Source organism: Cavia porcellus, unplaced genomic scaffold, assembly GCF_034190915.1.
Source record: "Cavia porcellus strain 051 isolate PalLab524CR breed Dunkin Hartley unplaced genomic scaffold, mCavPor4.1 scaffold_15, whole genome shotgun sequence".
Lineage (NCBI taxonomy): Eukaryota > Metazoa > Chordata > Mammalia > Rodentia > Caviidae > Cavia > Cavia porcellus.
Window position 1 is genome coordinate 13,021,650 of NW_026947498.1, and position 14,254 is coordinate 13,035,903.

Below are 14,254 nucleotides of genomic sequence, written 5' to 3' on the forward strand. Positions count from 1 at the left end.
AATATTTTATCCTGTGTCACTGTGCCTTGGAATGTGTAATTTTTTTTTTTTTTCTTAAATGAGGGAATGCTGCTAAATTCTTAAAATGACTCTCAGGAGAGACTTCAACTTTTGAAAAATGTTGGAACTATTTAGACTCAGGGGACAAGATTATTGTGTTGACAATTTTATTAAGAATATCAATATTCTATCATGCATAATTATGCAGTTGTTACTGTCTTTGCTTGGAGATGAAGTGGTTTAAGCAGATCCTTTCACGTATAAGGTTTATAACAGGTAGGTGTAGCAGTTAGGGTGTAGTGTCAACTCGACTGGCTCCGGAGCTCTACCAGGGATGAAAGGAGCACTTGGGGTGTGCATAGGTCAGTTGTGGAGGCAGGCATGGCCTCGGGGGCGGGCCTGTGTTTGGTTCCTCATCTTGTCCTTTTCTTTTGCTGCTTCTCTGCTCTGCTTCCTGGCCACTGTAAACTGAGCACTTTAATTTCTTCATGTCCTTACCCAGAGATGTTTCTGTCTTAGAACTAACCAACCATGAAGTAAAACCCCCCAAAACCATTAGCTACATTAAACTTCTCCTCCTTTAAGTAGTGAGTGTCCATGCTGTGTTTCAGAAATAGGAAAGCTGACTAATGCAGACTTGGAAGTGGTAAGAACACTTGCTGCTGACTTTCGATGAATTTGTGAAGGTTAAATGAGGGCGAGTTTGGGAGTGAAAACGTCTCATGAGCTGTAAATTTGGTGTAAGCACAGTATCACATTTTCTTGAATTTTACACGAAAGAATCCCAGAAAATTTTCACTGTGAATGGTGAAGAAAAATTCCTTTAACTCTCCACCAGGGTTGATATGATCTGCAGGCCTGTAATCCCAGCCCTTGAAAAACTGAGGCAGGAAGATTGCCTTGATATCTAGGCCAGCCAGGGCTAGACAGAAAATTCAAGGAAATTCTGCAATGCATCATAAGACCATCTCCCAAAACAAAACATACAAAATTTCAGTTTAAAGTGCATAAGTTTTTTAAAATCTAATATACAATATGAGCATTGTATGTAGTAACAGTATATTGTATGCTTAAAAACTTGTTAGGGAGTCTATATGTACATCTATATATCTACATGTAAACTATATATGTATTTACATCTATATTATATCTATGTATAATTCAAGCTATGCTCATTACATACACACAGATATAATTATGAAACATAATGATGCATTAATTAGCTTGATCTGATAATTATTTCATGGTGTAAAATTGTTAACTCATCACATTATATACCTTAAGTATAGTTAGTCAGTTACACATATGTAAAGTTGGAAAAAAAACAATGTAAGCAAAATAAAGCAAGCCAAAATTGAAAGACATCTGAAACACTTCCATTAGAACATCAAAAATAAACATGGGAATATCTAAGAGTATGGTACATAGCATATGTTACTAAAACAAAACTAAAACAAGTTATAAATATGTCATCAGCTTTGAATTGTTACAAACCCTGGTTATCTGAAACATAATTATCATTTATAATTTCATATTAGCAGCACTACTAGCATTTTAACAGTAGTTAACATTGTTCTATGTTGATATTGAAATCTAGACCTATGCAATGAATGCAATCATATACTAATCATGATAAAATTTGAGTGACTAATATAGAAATACTTTTTAAGTGGTTGTTTCATTCTAAGAAGCTAATATAGTGGTCATAAAGACAATGCATCTTTTACTTCTATGAATATTTTATGCATGTGGAGGAATTAAGATACAAGCAGAGTATGATTTCAGTTTTAGACAAGGTATGGTGGAGGCACACACCTGAGAAGAAAAGGCGAGAGCACAATTTGATAAAACTGCGTTGTATTCCATTTAGCTCGTCCATCATAAGAGTGTGTAGAATAGGGCCAGACCTAAATTCATTACTGGCTGGCCCATTCACTCTCATTTCTACCATTTTTATCGGAATTTTGAAAATAGCATCACTTTTTATTTAATAACCTATGGTACTAAATGAGTAAGTGCAGGTTCACAGTTGATTTTCTATTTCCTACACTCCTCATATCTAATTATCCAACCTTACTCTTTCTAACTTATGGATATTTTTTTGATTGTTTTGTTTTTCTTAATCATCTATAACCTGGAATATTAGGATACTCTGAAAACTGAACATGTTGGTTTCTTTATTAGAATCTTTAAATCAGTGTTCCTTAATTACAGATTTCTGTGCAGTGATCTCACTGCACAGAACATGGAGAACCACTACTTTAGATAGCAGTCTAGAGATTAGAATACAGTTCCATGCATAATCTTGCTCCTGGCTTTCTCTCCAACAACATCTTCTTAATTGCTTTTACTTAAAACTTTATGCTTTAGCTATACTAGGATTATATCTCTCAATTTCTGAGTATTGTATGGATTTATTTAGGCTTAACCATTTGCTTTAAATGTACTTACCTAAGATTCTACATTTCTACTTCATTTATTTCATTTCCTCATTAATTTCTCATTTGTATCCTATTTAACTTAGCAGCCATGAGTCCACTATTTTTACAATGTCTTTCTTTCAATTGGTTTCAATTCTGTTTCTAAGCAATAATGAGTAAAGGACTATGTTATTTTGATTCTTCCATAGTAATTAAGGAAGAAGCCATCTTTATTTCTATTCCAGATATGATTCAAGAATTCCTTACCCCATACACAATAATAATAGTGTTAACTCTGACTTCAAACTAAATCAAGTGTACAGATCTTGATACAGTTCAATCATATGCATACACTTAAAGCACATTTGTCTTTCTTGCTTGCTTCATTTTTTAAGTACTTTAGAATTCATTAGCAGCTTGGTATTGGCTAATTGTTATTCTGCTCTTTTAAATAAACTGTTTTAACTGAATATTCATTGACATTTTGAGTACCCAAGTATTTCTACAGATGTATTTTTCTATCCTTCTTTGATTGGAGAGATTCTTAGACTTCAGGTTTATTCATTTGTTCATAAAACAAAAAACAAACAAACAAACAAACAAACAAAAAAAACATAAAGTTACTTTGGCCCATGACCTGAATTCTCAGTTCTTTGAAGATCCGCATGGCCAAAGGAATTTGTGGGGATGCTGGAGCACTAGCAGCCCCTTTAGCACTTCAAAGAGAGAAAGTGCAGGTGTCTTTGATTTCCATGTAATATTCAGGACAAATTCTCCATGTATATGTAAAGTGGAATATAAATACTCTAAGGCAGAGGAAAAATGCATTACAAAGGTACAATGTAAGATGCAAACTGTAGACATGCTATTATTTTGCAAGAGCTGGCATTTCCAAATTATTTTGAAATATAAAATCTTGGCTTGTGTTCCATAACATAATAATGTAATAACTGGATCAATGGAACTACTGTCTCCATTTGAAAAAGTCCTTACAATTAGCCCTCTTTCACCTCCTCAAGAATTGCTGTCATGACCTCCCAGCCTCAATTATTTGTGACACCTAGAAGTTGTTATATACAACTGAACTGAGTCATTACTAAGTAATTATCTCATTTGTTAATAGAAAACCAACAAGTAAAATATGGAGCGACTACAAAATGGGAGGACAAAAAGGTTAATAACCGTAAGACTGTCTTTCTGTCCTGCTTTCTGTCCTCTCTGTTTCTCCCTCACTTGGTGACCGCCAAGCAGAGCCCATCCTCATACAGCCCCTTCAGGCTCCCCGTCTTCCTCTCTCCTGACCACCACCGCGTGATGGATTCCCTCCACCGCGGCCTTCCCACCGTGCCCTCCTGCCGCGAGGCGGCTGACCAGAGGGTGCGATTGTAGCTAAAGTAATCCTCCCCTGTTTTCAACTGTGAGAGCTGAGAATTTTATCCCCACAGTGAAGAGACTCCGACTCGTTCCCTCCTCCTTCAGCATCTCCTTTCCTGTTTTCCTTTTATCTTTCTCCCTCCGCCCACCCTGTCTCTCTATTCATCTCCCTTTTTCCTTCTTTATTTATCACAAGTGGATAAGAAGCTATTTATAAACTTAAATGTAAAATATACACTTCTTTATAGCACTAGTTTATTGAAATTAAAATGTAAATTAATTTATACTGATAGAAGATGCACCTCACTCAAAATGCCTTGTTTTTTACTCTTGATGTGTTTCAATAGGTGGGAGGATGATGAAGATGTCATAAGAGCCTATTTATTTTTATCCACATAAAAATCCTGTAAGACTTTGATCACTGACCTGTGCACATGAGTGATGATCTCATTGTTTCTCGTGGCTGCTCATTTCTTCTAAATTATTTTAAGAAAAGCACTCTATTTTCTTACTAGACTGCAGGGTATGAGCAATATCGGATTGGTCCTTTGTCACTATGATACTTTAGAATCTCTCTTATTTGTTCTTTGTGATTGGAAAATATGGTGAATGTTTAAATTTAAAACAAAATATTGCAAAGCAAAATTCATTGTCTTCATGTACCCTTACAATAAAGCTGTTCCTACTTGCACTGTTATGTCATCCTCCCTTTTGTAGCAGTTCGGGATTCTTTCCTAACTGTTGCACTCTTGTTACTAATTCAAGGTCCTGCATCCTTCGCAGCCTCTACTTCTGGCCTTCATCCAGGGGAAGAGCCAAAGTTCTTCATTGAGAGATTGATGAATAAGGTGGACGTGGACACACTGCCATGTTTTATGAGACTGCTTTTCCTTCGGATGGCAATTGGCAGTAGGATTCACTGCAAATTCTTTTTGATCACAAATCAAAAGGGCAATCGCTAAACAAAATTTTGAGAAATTGTCAAGAATGATGGAGTAAATATATACAAACCAAGCAAAGGGGAGAATTTGGAGGGTTATAAATTGCTATGAATAGTAATTTGCCTTTTGTTATAAAAGATATTTTATCTAAACATTCATTGTATATGTTGAATGTTCTTGTCTTCTTGCATTTGAGTTACATCCATTCCCAAAAACACTGCACACACAAAAGTTGCTGTAAGTACATGAGATAGAGAAAGAAATACCAATAGAAGGAAAAAAAGGAAGTCCAGTCATGCTTAGGAACATCAGCAATCCATAAAATTGATTAAAACTCTTGTTCTAAAGCTTATTCAAGTAAGTAATGTCCCTCAACACCAGAAATCCAAATACAGTTTCTAAAGATGTACAATAAAAGACATAAGTAAACCAACCATCAGAAAACATAATTAAATTAACTGGACCATAAAGTATACAAATGCCTAATATCTGTAATGGACTAGAACAAATAAAAACTTTGAGTGTACTCGTACAGAAACAAAATCGGTGGATGGTGATCCATAATACTAATGAACAGGTCTCACAGATGCATACAAAAGAAAAATTAGGAGGCAGTATAAAGGAATGGGAAAAGCTTTACATTGTTAGTAGAAAAATAGGGAAATAAAAGTTGTGATTCTCCACACTAGATCTAGGGCTTTGCTAACTATTTGCTCCACCACTGAGCTTCCTAAATAAATGTTTAATGAAGCCCAGAATTGTAAATATAGTACAAATAATTGACAAATAAATATCAACATACTATTAGTCAAGTCAGAACTTCTAGAAAATATCTATTGGTTTTGAAAGTGCATGTGTGTTCAGATGTGCACACACACACACATAAACTGACATGTCACTCTAGCACATTTGAGATACCAGGTTTTTGTAATATTTTCAATAGAGTTTAATTTTACAGTAGTTTGATACTCAGAACAAAATAAGTGGGAGGTGTCTAGATTTCCCACGTGCCTCCTGCCTGCACATGTGGACGGATTCTTCCATTATCTGTCCTTCCCAACAGACTGGTGTATTTATTAACATAGATTTATCTATGCTGACACTCACTATTATCCAGGTCAGTAGTTTATATTAGGATTCACTCTTGATTTTGCACATTTAATATCTAGGAAGAATTTTTAACAATTTATGAGATAAAAGATCTCCAGTCATGAGCAGTAATTCACTACCACCTTTGCTTATTTATGGAAGCCTCAGGACTATACAGTAATTGCTCCACGATTCCTTAAGTGAGATACTCTGTCACTCACTATTGCAGATCATTTACCTTTATAGACCCTGTGCTACCAACTTCATATCCAAATCACTTTTCTACCTTAGCTCCATCATACAAGTAAGCCTATATTTACTTCCTCAAAAATATAAGTCATCAAATGAAAATACTTCAACTTATTGCTGTCGAGTGTACAGATGCTACTTTCTAATTCATTCATCTTTCTGTGTGTGTGAGTGTGTGTGGGTGTGTGTGTGTGTGTGTCTGTGAGTGTGTGTGTGTGTGTGTACCCTTTCACTTACAAAGATGAAGGTGGCTTGTTCTCTTTAAATAATATTTCTGCCTTTCTAGGCATCTTACATTCCCTTTAGTATTTTCTCTGTAGGTTTTTTCTCATTGTAGCTGTCTTTGTCCAATTGTGCTGGTATAAACAAATACCTGTAACTGAGTAGTTTAGGAAGCGCAAAGTTCCTTTTTCTTTTTTGTAACAGGGATTGAAGCTCACACCCTCTTGATGCTATTTTGAACTCATGAGGTTAGGCTGAAAAAATTAAAATGCGTGTGTTGACTTTTGGGGTCTGGCGAGAGCCTCCTGGCAGCAGAGGCATGCTCTTCGCTCCTGTAGTGGAAAAATAAAAACTAAAAAGTTTAAACTAGTTGCTTCTAATCCTTTCACAAAGCACCAAAGCATTCATGAGATAAGCCATCATGATATAGCCACTTCTAAAATGTTCAATTTGTTTTTCATTAATCGCATTCTCAAATATTTATGTTTAAAATAGCATTTTCCTTATATTTATTTTCAGTTATGGATCCAGCACTGTAATCATTCTTTGAGTAATAGAACACCAGTTCTTATCATTCCTAACTGGCTGAGACTTTGCACTTTTAAACACTCTGTTTCTCACCTTTGAGAACTCTGGTTCTCACAGATTTTAAAACTCTTCATATGAATAAAATCATGTGGCATCTGCCTTCATGTGGCTAGCTTATTTTGCTTTGTATTATGATCTCTGATTCCATTGGCATTACCAAAATTACAGGATATTGTGTTTCATATTGCTGGGTAACATCCTGCTACGTAAATGTACTACATTTTCTTTATTCATTAATCTTTTGTTTAATAGTTGATTATCTTGGTTGATTGTATATACTGTTTCTTGTAAATACTTGATAAACACTTGAGAGCACGTGTTTTTTTTTTTTTTTTGTTTTTTGTTTTTTGTTTTTTTTTTTTTGTTGTTGTTGTTGTTTGCTTGTTTTGTTTTGTGTTTTGGTACCAGAAATTGAACTCATTACCTTGCGCTTGCCAGGCAGGCATTTATTCCACTGAGCTAAATCCCCAACTCCAGGTATCTCTTCCAGATATTGATTTCATATATTATGGTTAAATATCCAGGATTAGGTCTGTTGGATCAAGTGTCTTTGAAATTCTATTTGTCTGTCTGTCTCTCTCATGTCTTATGACTGTTTTCTGAAACAGGGCCTTCCTATGCAATTCGCACCAGCCTTATACTCCTGTATACCCGAGGATGGCTTGTAGCTAACTGTGTTTCTCCTTCTTCAGTATCCGGAGCCTTGGCATTATTGGTGTATACCACTACTTAATTTTAAATTCTTAAGCAACTTCTGTGCCAGTTTTTCCAGTGGCGGCACCAATTTTCATTAATAGAAATGGGGTACAAAGATCTCGCATTCTGTACTCAACAAAGTACATGTTTTGTTCTCAGTCATTTAACTGAGGAGAGTAGGTACCTTATTGGGTTTTGTTCTGTATTTCTCATTATATGATTGATATTTTTTCATAGTCTTGTCTAATTGATTGTGTTTTTTGATAAATACCTATTTAAATCTATTTCCCACTTTAATCATAGTGTTTCTTCTATTGTTGTTTAGTCTTTTGAGTTTTTTAATGTATTTCAAATATTAATCGTTATCAAATACATGGCAAATACGTTTTCGCAGTCTGTGTTGTTTCTCTACGCTGTCATTTTCTTTTTATTCTGGGACATATTTCTATTATGTTATAATCATGTGTGACTATTTTTTGCCTGTGTATTTACATTTTTGTCCAAAATATTCTTCCCCAAACCAATATCACAATATTTTCCTTACATTTTATTTAAACTGTCTTAGAGTTTCTTATCTTACATTAAAATACCTAATATGTTTTGAGTTTAATTTTGGCAAAAGACAATGTTCTCATACAGTCTGATGGTTCTGTCAGTGGACATTTAGTTTTCCCAATGCTGTTTATTGATGAAAATATCTGTGCCCATATGAATGTTTGTAGCCTTAGATTCTATACTTTTTCCCACTGACCCACGTGTCTGTTTCTGTGCCAGTATCTTGCCACTTTCATTCCTATGCTTAGGTAGTGTATTCTGAAGTTAGATCGTGACACGCATTAGACTATTTGATGTATTTTGTGGTTTTATAATAATTTTAGTACCAAGTTTTATATTGTACTAAAGTATGGTATTGACACTTTGAAAGGAACTTAATAAATGTGTAGATTACTTTGGTGTGACTATTTTGATGGTATAGAACTTCCAATTCATAACATAGATGTCTTTTCATTTATTTCTGTCATTTTCCAGCTTTATTTAATTTAATAGAAAAAGACATAGAAAAGAAAAACAAAAATCAAAAGAGACAAACAATACAAACCCAATACAGTAACAATGTAAGCTTTCAAATCAAGATAATAGATATTTAACAATGACTGTTATATGCATATCATTATCTTCAAAAGTGTTGCTTAGATTACCAGATATAGACTATTTTAATATTTTACTGTTTTTATTTTAGAAAGTTTAACTTCCCATTAACTTTACACATAAGTATTATTTTATTTTATTTTATTTTACTTTAGTTTTTCAGTTCCTGGGAATAGCTTATTAAATTATATTTCAAATTGTTTATTATCATCAAATGTTAATATTTTGCATGTTACTTTTATTTCCTTCAAATATACTAACATTAATTTACTAGTTATGATAATTTTGCTGAGTATTTTTGATCTTTAATACACATATGATCACATCATCTAAAAATAAGGACAATTTCAGTACCTTCTTTGTCCTTATCCTAGCTATGTGATTTTCTCCAGTAATATGTTTTGATTTTTGCTTTTTAATTGATTGCATTCATTATTCATTTTTGTTTTGTGGTTCCTATGAGTCTTACAAAGGCATAGTTAGAAGTCATACAAAAGCATAGTTATAACATTTCATTCTAAAGGATAATGAAATTTTTCCCACAATGAAAACAAAAACAGAATAAACTTCAAACCCTTGTTCAATCATCCCTCAAATTGTGATTTTAGATGTTACAGCTCTAGATTTATGGGCCACAAGACTGTCTTGTGAAGATCTGCTTTCTGGTTTAGAGATGCTTGTGTTTTTCCCATGTTCTTACAAGTAGAGAAAGCAAACGTCTTTTCTGGGAGGCTTTTTAAAGCAACTAATCACCTTTCAAATAACTCCCACGTAACCCATGTCTTACTTCTGACCCACTGCGGATATTGTTTTACTACATGAATTTTGGGAGACACAACTACATTTAGACCATATAATTTAAATCGTGTAATATAGTTCTCTTTCCTAAGATCAATGTCCTTTTGCTCCACACTAACATGATTCAGTTAAATGTTTATTAACTAGTCTTTGTAATCTCTGAAATTACTGGGAGATGAATCTCAGAAAGCATTAGAATCAGAAAATAGTGTCAATAGTTAAAGTTTCTAATTAAAATTATTTTTAGCACATGACAACAAAATGAAAAACATTAAGCAGTCATTACTGAAAAGATGGCAACACTATGAGTTTAAGTTTCAAACTTATTTAAGTGAAGTCAACTCCAATGACTACATTATTAACAATGTCATAACTAGAAATATGTTACTAGTGTTGAATTATTGAATTATTTAAAACAATACACTGTGAAATCACGGTTGTGGGATATTCCTTGTGTTCATTAACTCAGGCAATTGTAATCAAGAAGAGGGGACAGCAAAGTAGCTAAAGTGTAGAAGTTAAAAATCACCACGCATTGTGACTGTGGAAAACGAAAAAAAAAAAAAATGCAGTAAAATAAGACAAGAGTAATACATATGAAGAGCAAAATAATTTTTCAGTGCAAAATATGAGAAGTGCGAGCATAACAGAAAAATAGCTAAGTGTCATAACAGATAGCAGCCGTGATCAGCCAGCCAGCCCCAGAGAAAACAAGCTTAGTGCTGAATTCCTAAATAGGAGCTGTACATAAAAAAAAAGAAAGAAAAGAAAAGAAAAGAAAGAAAGAAAGAAAGAAAGAAAGAAAGAAAGAAAGAAAGAAAGAAAGAAAGAAAGAAAAAGAAAGAAAAAAGAAAGAAATCCTTATATTCAGCTGTGCCATAATTTATTTTTATGAGCAAAACCAGTGCTTGTGTAGGAAATGGAGAAAGTGAATTCAGAAAAAGGCAATAGACTCCATTTTGTTTTAAAATTAGTTATCAAGAAAGGACAAGACACAAGGATTATTCGGGGGAAGACAGTGCTGAGAGAAAACAAACTGTCTGTGTTACACGTAACGGTTCCTCGATAAGGGCTGCATCCAGGTGATGCGCACCAAGCCCAGTCATGCAGAACACGGAGTAACTGCATATAAGTGATGACAAGCTACAGCAAGCATTTCCGCGAGGTGATAAAGTACAGGCTGCAGACATCTTTACAGAGATAAAGATGAACATTGATTTTTCTTTGAACAACAAATACAATCTTACCTAACTGAGGATTGACTTAATTGGCTTCCATCTACTCGTAATCTTCAAAGAAACCTGGATGCCATTATTTTAATATGATTCTGACAGGCTGTTAAAAAACAGAGTGGTCCCAGGAGAGATCATTATTAACAGGACTGATGATAAAAGTGCCGGCGAAGACAGAGACTGCTCGGCCCTGACTACAGCACTGTGTAATGAAGGGAGCACCAGCTGCTGAGGAGGGGACGCACTGATAACAGCACGGGCATTGCAGGGGCAGGATGAGCTCACTGAGAGCCCTGTCACCGCTCATTTGCTTTGAGATTTTGTGTGCGGAAAATATTATCATTTGTACCTTGCGGTGTGGATATCAATGTTTTTTAGGTGGCACACCAGACCTACAGCCATTTAATTACAGCTCTCATTTGAAATCTGTATCCATTTCAATAAACAGCATCAAGGCCCAGGTAGGGTTATTATACCATTTCCACCCACTGAATCCCCAGCGTCATGTCCATTGTAGCTGTTTGGTGAATATTTGTTGAAAGACTTTTATCTATCACATATCTTACAAATATCAAAGGACATGCTGCAAAATGCAAAGAAATACATATAAACAAGTCAGAAGAAATAAAAGAGTTTTACATTTGTTGGGTGCACTGATAGCTCATATACATATATACATATATAGTCATTTCAAGTATCTTAGTGTTGCATAGTGTTTAGTACGTCCTGACACACTGGGTAATTTATACATTTTTACATTTATAATTTATGACATTTTTTTCTTCTCTGATTAAGATATTCTTTGGTAGGGCAAGAAAAAATATTTGTCAATTGTATATTTTGATTTTTATCAGAATACAAATCAATAATTTTAAAATAGCAAAATGTCTTAAAGTCAAGAAGCAAAACAAAATTCAGAACAGACTGTGTCTTGAAAATAATTAAAATGTTAGATTAGAAAAAGACTTCGGCAGGAATTCAGAAATCTCTCTCTCTCTCTCTCTCTCTCTCTCTCTCTCTCTCTCTCTCTCTCTCTCTTTTCTTTTTTGTACCAGCGATCGAACTCACGACCTCACTCTTGCCAGGCAAGCACTTATGCTTGAGCCAAATCTCTAGCTCTTCAGAAATTTGAAAATAATTCTGAAAATTCTATCTTCAGCATTTCAGTTTTTATAAAGCATTATTTTCTTTCTATTTTAATTTGAAATGACTGTTTTAAAAACCATAGCTTTCACCCTTTACATCTTAGACAAATGTCTTAGACCAGATATGACCTTCGTCCTGAAAAGAATAAATGAAAAAAAACTGAGAACTTTTATTCTCAATAATATATATATATATATATATATATATATATATATATATCCCCTAGTAGCAAGACAAACTGGACTTCTAAGCTGCCATAAACTTGTTTGTTAGACAATTATCTAATAAACGCTTTTTCACACACTAACAATAAACAAATTCTACAGATTTCTCTCTGGAGAAATTTGACTAATATACAATCTGACAAACTTTCATAATTTTTAATTTTACCCTATCTCTTTAGCTCAAATAAGAATCTGAATGCTTACAAAGATTTAAATTCATGAATTTTATTCTTGTAATACAATTTGTGTAGTGACGTGAAAATATTAGAAAATAAAAATATACCATAATTTATAATATGACTTTAGTGATTATTTTTACATTTTGAATTCTCGCATTGAGAGACAAAATGCCCCATGTCCACATTTAAGGAAGGAAACGTTTGTTTAGCTCAAGGTTTGTAGAGGTCTCAGTGCACACTCAGCTGGCTCCAAAGCAGGGTGGCATGTCAGACAGTCAATAGTTCATAATGGCAAATGCAACATGAGCAAAAAAACAGAAGAACAAGTCTCTTTTCCTGCCCTACATTGTAAGCAGGCCACCCTAGGGTGGGCATAACACTCATAGCCATCTCTATGCCCTCCCCTTTCACTGGCTAAGGATGTTTACAATGAACTCTGGCCCTCTGCTGAGACACTTAACTAAACTTCTAAAGTTTAACTTTCTTTCTTTCTTTCTTTCTTTCTTTCTTTCTTTCTTTCTTTCTTTCTTTCTTTCTTTCTTTCTTTGGTACAGGGGATTGAACTCACAGCCTCGCACTTGCCAGGCAAACACTTACGCCACTGACATAAATTTCCAGCCCCCTCAAGTTAAACTGCTAAACTACTAAACTTCTCAAGTTGACACAATGCATTAACTATTATAATATTCTGGGGCATCAGCAGCTGGTCTAGTGCATATGCTCTGCAGATTAAGATGTAGAACTGCTGAGATGCTTAGATAAGCTTTTAAACTTCTCAAATTGACACAATGTATCAATAATTAGATATGTTTACTTATATATTCGAATTTACAGTGATTTTAAAATGTATGTATAATTTTCTATTTAGTCTCTGAGAATAATCTTCTTCAGTAAAAATTGGAAATCTGATAGCTTAGCCTTTAAGTTATAATTTTTCTAAAACCTATACCCTGTTTGCTAACGGGAAGAAACTTCAAAAATATGAAAATTTGCACTGATAAGAGAAGGTACCTATCCAGCTTCATTAATATAACAATTTCAACAAACATCATTTTACATTTGCTACTGTTATGATGGTAAACTTAATGCCAGCTGGATTAAATCAGCATGGTGCTGAGCATAAATGTTCCAACTGAGAAAAATTGGAAGCATAAATAGAGATGTGGAGAAGAGAGGTGCTGAGGGTTCTTCTACGTGTTGCTGTTTGGGTTGTTGATTCTCCTGGAGGAGCTGGTCATGACTAGCTTCCCTAGTATGAGTTCAACCATTGTTATCAGAGGAGCTGGGGACTTTGCTGGTGAGAGTGGCTGTGGTCATTCTGGAGGAGCTCTGGTCTTTATATCAAGCATCCCTTCTGGCTATAGAGGGGAAAACATGTGCTGTTTAATCTCCTGGACAAACTTGTCATGCTGGCTTTCTGGGATGTCCTCAACTGTTTTTATCATCGGAGGAACTTGGGGCCTCTATATCACTGAGGATGGTTGTGGTGATTTTCAGGACAGTCCTGGTCTTCGTTCTGAGCCTCTGGGTCCAAGGTGATGGGGGGTCTTCTGATCGTCCCAGATGCCTCTGGTCATAGGGTGGAGGTGATGAAACCTCCCATTCCAGGCAGAGTTAGAAATGTGTATGTGCTCTAGACATTTGATGGCCGTGTGACTCTATTCTGAAAGAGTCTTTCAGAGATGTTGTTTTAATTATGATTTTCCTATTATTTTCATGCTCACTGTTGTTTGTTTGTTTGTTTGTTTTACAATTGTGCAGTGGTCCTCTAGAGTCTTCTCAGGCTGCCACTTAGTCATGTGAAAACCTGAGCTCTACTTCAGTGCTGGAATGAGAGCTCTTAACAACCTTAGCACAGGGTGTGCATAAGCCATATAAATATTCTATTTAACAACTTACAATAAAAAAGTCTCTAAATCTGGAGGAAAAAAAGATTCTTGTATATTT